Raw genomic sequence first — 7661 nt, forward strand, 5'->3', positions numbered from 1 at the left:
GCTCCCCTAGTCATGGAGGGCTGTGAAGTGTCACAGCACAGTTGTTCCCAGCCCTGGCCTCCGCTCAGGCACAGAACTGTCCCAGACCCGGAAAGAATGACATTGCCATAGAACTTGCGCCTGTTAGGGTACAGGCAGATCCACAAGCCTACTCTTGGGGACCTAACAGAGACTTCTGTCATCATAGACTGCCATCACCTGCTGACGCCACCAGGCGCGCCTGGTCTGTTTCAGGATGAATGTATCCACCCACCAGCCACCGGAGCTCTCTCCCTACTTGGCAGGCCATCTCTCTGTTCCCGGTGTGCGCTTCTTTCTCTCTCTGCCTGTCATATGTCCACTTCTCTGCCTCTATCCCTTCCCCAGGACCTCACTCCCCCAACTCCCACCCCCAATAAAGCTTTTTTACACCAGATGCATGGTGTAATTTCTCAGGACACACTTCGGCTCGATCTGCCAAAGCTACTTCACCTCACTCCATTATGTTTCCTAACAGCAGGACTACACAGTCGTCCCTGCTCTGCTGCACTCAGGAGGCTCTTTAATCTAGGCACAAAGTCTCTAGCATACACAGATCACTAAACAATCCCAAGTGGAGTGATCCACCTGCCTCACAGCCGAAAGGGCACCCAGACTATCCAGGTCAAATTTAAACCTCCTGGTTGATATTCACCAGGCATCATCCATTTTTAAAAAGACTCATCTAAATTGTTCACACTTCCTTCAGCTAAACACTGGTAGCCAAAACACTAACACATTCCCAGCCTTTAGTGGTTGCACTGGCTCATCATGCCAGCACTTGGGAAGTGGAGTCAGGACACCAAAAGTTTAAGCCTAGTAATTCTAGGACAGCCAGGGAGGATACACAAAGAAATCCTGTCTCAAAAAAAAAAAAGTTTAAACCAGTTTGGTCTATGAACCCAAACACCAACTATTCTGGCCCCCAAAGGGAGGTGACCAGGGTGTGATCAAGTGACTATAGGTGTGTGGGTTCATTTCTGGGTCTTCAATTCTGTTCCATTGATCTACCTGCCGGTCTCTATGCCAATACCATGCAGTTTTTATCACTATTGCTCTGTAATACAGCTTGAGGTCAGGGATAGTGATTCCCCAGAATTTCTTTTATCATTGAGAATAGTTTTCATTATCCTGTTTTGTTTTGTTTTACTTTTTTTGTTATTCCAGATGAATTTGCAAATTGCTCTTTCTAACTGTATGAAGAATTGAGTTGGAATCTTGATGGGGATTGCATTGACTCAGTAGATTGCGCTGGGCAAGGTGACCATTTTTACTATATTAACCCTGCCAATCATGAGCATGGGAGATCATTCCATCTTCTGAGATCTTCTTTAATTTCTTTCTTCAGGGACTCGAAGTTCTTGTCATACAGATCTTTCACTTGCTTGGTTAGAGTCACACTAAGGTATGTAATATTATTTGTGACTATTGTGAAGGGTATCATTTCCCTAATTTCTTTCTCAGCCTGTTTATCCTTTGAGTTTAGGAAGGCTACTGATTTGTTTGAGTTCATTTTATATTCAGCCACTTTGCTGAAGTCGTTTATCAGCTGTAGGAGTTCTCTGGTGGAATTTTGGGGGTCACTTAAGTGTAATATTATCATCTGCAAATAGTGATATTTTGACTTCTTCCTTTCCAACTTGTATCCCTTTCATCTCCTTTTGTTGTCTAATTCCTCTGGCTAGGACTCCGAGAACTTTGTTGAATAGGTAGGGAGAAAGTGAGCAGCCTTGTCTAGTCCCTGATTTTAGTGGGATTGCTTCCAGCCTCTCACCATTTACTTTGATGTTGGCTACTGGTTTGCTGTATATTGCTTTTATTATGTTTAGGTATGGGCCTTGAATTCCTGATCATTCCAAGACTTTTATCACGAAGGGGTGTTGGATTTTGTCAAATGCTTTCTCAGTTTGTTTATGTAGTAGATTACATTGATGGATTTCCGTATTATTGAACCATCTCTGCATCCCTGGGATGAAGCCTACTTGACTGTGGTGAATGATCGTTGTCTTAGTCAGGTTTTCTATTCCTGAACAAAATATCATGACCAAGAAGCAAGTGGGGAGGAAAGGGTTTATTCAGCTTACACTTCCACATTGCTGTTCATCACCAAGGAAGTCAGGACTGGAACTCAAGCAGGTCAGGAAGCAGGAGCTGATGCAGAAGCCATGGAAGGATGTTCCTTACTGGCTTGCTTCCCCTGGCTTGCTCAGCCTGCTCTCTTATAGAACCAAGACTACCAGCCCAGAGATGGCACCACCCACAAGGGGACCTCCCCGCTTGATCACTAATTGAGAAAATGCCTTACAGCTGGATTTCGTGGAGGCATTTTACCCAACTGAAACTCCTTTTTCTGTGATAACTTCAGCTGTGTCAAGTTGACACAAAACTAGCCAGTACAATCATGTTCTTGGATTTGGTTGGCAAGAATTGTATTGAGTATTTTTGCACCAGTGTTCATAAGGGAGATTGGTCTGAAGTTCTCTTTCTTTGTTGGGTCTTTGTGTGGTTTAGGTGGAAACATAATTGTAGCTTAATAGAACGAATTGGATAATGTTCCTTCTGTTTCTATTTTGTGGAATCGATTGAAGAATATTGGCCTCTTGCTTCTTTTGCTTTTGCTCTAGCCCTCTTGCTCCCTCTCTCCCCTTCCATTCTCCCCTCTCTCCACGTGGCCTGGCTGCCCTCTGCCTCTTCTCTCCTCTCTCTCTCTCTCTCTCTCTCTCTCTCTCTCTCTCTCTCTCTCTCTCTCTCTCCTTTTCTACAATAAAGCTCTAAAACCATTTAAAAAAATATTGGCATTATGTCTTCTTTGAAGGTCTGATAGAATTCTGCATTCTATTCATCTGGTCCTGGGCTTTTTTTGGTTGGGAGACTGTTAATGACCTCTTTTATTTCTTTAGCGGTTATGGGACTGTTTAAATCATTAATCTAATCCTGGTTTAACTTTGGTACCTGGTATCTGTCTAGAAAATTGTCCATTTCCAGTGTTGTCGAGTATAGGATCTGATGATTTTTCTGATTTTCTTGGTTTCTGTTGTTATATCTCTCTTTTCATTTCTGATTTTGTTAATTTGGATACTGTTTCTGTGCCCTCTGGTTAGTCTGGCTAAGGGTTTACCTATCTTGTTGATTTTCTCAAAAAAACCAGCTCCTGGTTTGGCTGATTCTTTATATAGTTCTTTTTGTTTTCACTTGATTGATTTCAGCCCTGGGTTTGATTATTTCCTGCCTTCTAGTCCTCTTGGGTAAATTTGCTTCCTTTTGTTCTACAGTTTTAGGTGTGCTGTCAAGCTGCTAGTGTATGCTCTTTCCAGTTTCTTTTTGGAGGCACTAAGAGCTATGAGTTTTCCTCTTAGCACTGCTTTCATTGTGTTTGGATATGTTGTGCCTTCATGTTCTTTTTCATTTTTTTTTTCAAGACAGAATTTCTCTGTATAACTCTGGATATCCTGGAACTCACTCTCTAGACCAGGCTGGCCTCAAATTCAGAAATCTGCCTGCCTTTGCCTCTCAAGTGCTGGAATTAAAGGCATGCGCCACCACTGTTTGACCTTCATTTTTATTGAATCCTAAAAAGTCTTTAATTTCTTTCTTCCTTGACCAAGTTATCATTGAGTAGAGCGTTGTTAGCTTCCATGTGTATGTGGGCTTCCTGTTGTTTTTGTTGGAGTTGAAGAGCAGCCTTAGTCCATGGTGATCTGATAGGATGCATGGGATTATTTCATTCTTCCTGTATCTGTTGAGGCCTGTTTTGTTTTGTTTTGTTTTGTTTTGTTTTGTTTTGTTTTGGAGAAGGTACCATGAGGTGCTGAGAAGGTAAATTCTTTTGTTTTTGGAAGAAATGCCCTATAGATATCTCCTAAACCCATTTCTTCAACATAGATCTGTGAGAAAACCCTGCTAATTAAGGTCCTGTTGAGGCCCATGGGAAACTCCTGGTCCAAAGAGCTCTGCTTGGGTCCCCTGAAGAGGCCAGTGACAGGGTCAGGATTGATAGGAAAGAACTGAAACATTGGCACTAGTGTCCAGAAATCCCTCAAATGTCTTACCAACTGTACAGAGGCATAAGGGGTCTCTTAGTAATTCTATCCAATACACATTCTGTGCCTCATTCCTGAGCAGACACTAATTAAACACTGATATTGGAATCAATAACAGTTGAGCAGTATATTGTTCTTTTCCTAATATTTAGATGCCAGCAGGACCAGAAACTATAACTTTAATCTCTTCAATATAATTTCCATCTATAACTCCTGGGAAAATATGCAAGCCTTCATAGTGACACCACTTTGCTGATTATGAATCCAACCATTTATTGTGGAGAAGGCCCAAATATACTAGTAAGTATGGCCTGGTGACATTTCCAGTGTTGTTATCAATCTGAAGATGCCCTTACTAAAGTCATCTGTCTCTTCGTGAGGCCACTAAAGAGGATGAGAGAACTTTTTTAGTGGTCTCAATAAGAGATGAAGTGAAGAGCTAGAAAGATGGCTTGGTGGTTAAGAGTTCTCACTGCTCATCTAAAGGTTCTGAGTTCAATTCCCAGTACACACATGTCAGGTTACAACTGTCTGATGCCATCTTCTGGTGTGAAGATGTACATGCAAACAAAGTACCCATATACATAAAAGAGAGAGATGAAGTAAAACAGAAAAAAAAAAGTTTCCATGCTATCAAGTGCTGCGTTTGATGGATAGGTTTTAGGATCAGAGGAAAATTGGAGCTGGAGATGGGGGAGCAAAATCAGCACAAGGAAGGGAAAAATCCTCAACCTCACCATGTAAGATAAGATATGTGCAGCTTCGAATCCTCACCATGTAAGATAAGATATGTGCAGCTTCGAAACCTCACCATGTAAGATCATACACGTTCAGCTTCGAATTTTTCTTCTATTCCACTGTTCTGCTTTTTTCTGCTCACTTTGATTTTTAATTATATGTGACATTTTAATATACTGCTGTCTTTATTTATTTCCGAAGCTGAAAATCACCACTCAGTACCTTTTCTGGTTTCCTTAAATTTCGCTTTGTTCTTCCTAACATGGACCAACCTCTGGAATTCAGAGATTCCCTTTTCAGGGTAAGAAGACAGAAGTGCACTAATGAACTCCAGGAATTTTGTCAACTGATGATGTCCCACTTTAATGCCTTCCTCCAGCAACAAAGTTTGCAGAAGTTCTGCAAACAAATATTACTTCTTGGACTCTGCCTGTCCTAAATTTTTACATCCAATGAATGTTCTTGCATTTTTGTGTATATGTGCACAGAGGATTCCCAGGAGTTCCTTGCCTTTAACCTTTTTAAAATTTTTCATGTTTTCCTTTTAAATCTCTACATTTCAGATCCCTGTTTCTGGTGCAACCTGTAAGAGCCAGAGTTTACAGGGACAATGGTACATGATATGGCTGTGAGAAATTAAACCATGTCCGCTGGAGGGGCCACAGAATGACTGAAGCTGTGGCAGTTATTATTGAGATCAATCAGAATTTTTACATCATCATAAGAAACAGAATATAACATGGCAATAAAGTTATAGTTGACAGTATTCAAATATGTTTACAAGCTATACAAAGTATTCAAAATAAATAATATCCAAGATAATTTATCCTTTTAATCTCCCATGATTCCTTTTAATCTCCATGATTCTTTGACTTCTGAGGAAACACACAGAGAAACCCAAAGCAGCCCTAATGCTTTCTTGCCTGATGGAGTGCACCTGTCTCTCAGGAACTTGAAGGCACATTATACCCAAGAACCATGGACTTTAACCTGAAAACCTGTAATCCGTGACTCTAAATGCAGCAAGACCGGGCTCATTTCATGAGTCTCCAACAGCCTATGAAAAAGCTAACTTCATTTACCAATTCCACCTTAACCTCCTGAGCTATGATTGGATATGATTTCCAGTGCAACTTCAGCAAAATAAAAATCCTATTTAAACTATAGGAGGAGACATGGCATTGGACAATCCCTGAATATTATCTTGAGAGGAAAACAAAAACAAAAAACTGCAGGCATTTGAATCCAGGCCACAAAGGAATTTTTGTATCATGTGGATTCTTCAATGACTTTAAACTTACTTATTTTCCCCACTAAATTGTCTCCTAGGTATTAGAGCACATGAGGATAAACCTTTGGAATTGAATTTTTAATGCCATAAAGGCCAGAAAATACTAATTAGCCAATGGGAGCTTTAGAGCCTGGTTTGCTTAAGCTCACCTCTATTCCTAAAAATTGGCATTTAGTAATTTTGGATTTAGAAGGATAGGCTAACTCAGTCACAAGGAACCTCAGCTCTAATATCAAAGCACTCTATTACCTCAAGGAACGACAAACTCTCCTACTATGTGTTGTTTTTTGAAAGAAAGAAAAAAAACCAAAGTCCCCAAACATTAGATTTTGCCAGTGAAGAACCAGGAGCCAGAGGGTGGGGTTAAAGTCTGCTAGGTCAGAAAAGCAGAGAAAGCACCTAGCTGACCATCCTACTCCACTGACATCCCAGAGGGAAAAGCCCTTTATCCTTCTCCACACTGTCTTAAATAACCTTCAAGTCAAAGTCTCTCCTTTATACTTCCCATGTGCCTCTGAATCTCTCCTCCTGACTTCCTCCCTCTCTCCATGGATTTTTCTCCCCATATTCATTCCCTGTTAACTGCCTGTTTGCTTCACTTCTTGATCTCTGGTCGACTTTATTTAATTTTGTTTACAAAGCCAAAAGTTCTTGGATTAAATGTGTGTGTTAAGGCTGGTCCACACCACAGCTTGAAACAGTTTTTTCTAGTGCACAGTCTCATAAAGTGATGAAATATCCTGCCACACTCGTGGAGTAAAGGTGTGTGCTAAGGTTGTGCCACACCACAAAAAGAAACAGGCTTTTCCAGTTCACAATCTTCAGGTTCACCATGTGATCAGATTTCTTACCTTTTTGTCATCTAAGATACCACAGCAATGTTGGAGCTTCTTATCTCTTTGACTTACTGGTCCAGAATATCTGGTAGATTCTTCTGTGATGCAAGAATTATAAAGAATTTCTCTACCTTATCCTGGTAGTTTGGCAGTCAACTTTCTTTGTGTCCTGTTTGTCCATGGCTTGGAAAAACATACTGCCAGCAGTTGAAGTAAGGTCAGTTTCTTGGCCAGTGGCTAGCTTGCCATATTTGAAGCAAATTCCATAAGGAGTTTCTTCTATGCTCATCATCTTCTTTGAAGTAGAATGGGGTGCTGCTAAGAAATGAAAAATCTCATTGTCAAGAAAAAGCCCTTGAATTAATAAAAACACCTTTAAATGCCTAATTGTACGGATCTATGATGGTTTTGAAGACCATCTAACTATCTCAGTATATTTGAATAGACAAATGTTGCTTGTTTGTAGCTATTTACTATCTGATTAACTTTGAAAACATCAGTGATTAACTAGACTAGTACTTAACAAACACACAATTTTGGCTGCCTTACTATTAACTTACATTTCTTACTTATTCTAAAGAATTTGTAATAGTAGATTTCAAGGGAAGTGGAACTTCACATTGCACTTTAAGAATTATGTAGCCGGGCGTGGTGGCGCACGCCTTTAATCCCAGCACTCGGGAGGCAGAGGCAGGCGGATTTCTGAGTTCGAGGCCAGCCTGGTCTACAAAGTGAGTG

This window comes from Mus caroli, chromosome 17 (assembly GCF_900094665.2).
Source record: "Mus caroli chromosome 17, CAROLI_EIJ_v1.1, whole genome shotgun sequence".
NCBI lineage: Eukaryota > Metazoa > Chordata > Mammalia > Rodentia > Muridae > Mus > Mus caroli.